This window comes from Palaemon carinicauda, chromosome 14 (genome assembly GCF_036898095.1).
Source record: "Palaemon carinicauda isolate YSFRI2023 chromosome 14, ASM3689809v2, whole genome shotgun sequence".
Classification (NCBI taxonomy): domain Eukaryota; kingdom Metazoa; phylum Arthropoda; class Malacostraca; order Decapoda; family Palaemonidae; genus Palaemon; species Palaemon carinicauda.
Window position 1 is genome coordinate 122104054 of NC_090738.1, and position 504 is coordinate 122104557.

The window sequence follows — 504 nt, forward strand, 5'->3', positions numbered from 1 at the left end:
ATGTAATATACATACTATATATATATATATATATATATATATATATATATATATATATATATATATATATATATATATATATATATTTATATATATATATATATATATATATATATATATATATATATATATATATATATATATATATATATATGTATATATGCTAGTATACCCAAGCTGTTAGAAATAAAGTCTAAATGCCTAGATAGATATGCACACACACTCACACTTAAACGCGCGTGCTCGCACACACTAAAAAAAACACCCATTTACCCATCACACCTCTACCCTTTCCTAACTACAACCCGCGGTTCGGCATTTCATGTTAAAGTGTGATTTCCGAGTGCACTGCTCAGGGTAACCCCTCTCACCAGAGTATGATTACTCTCTCTCCCCACTGAGCGTGACTGGAGGGAAATCTATACATAAGTATATATGTGTATATATATATATATATATATATATATATATATATATATATATATATATATGTATAAATATAAA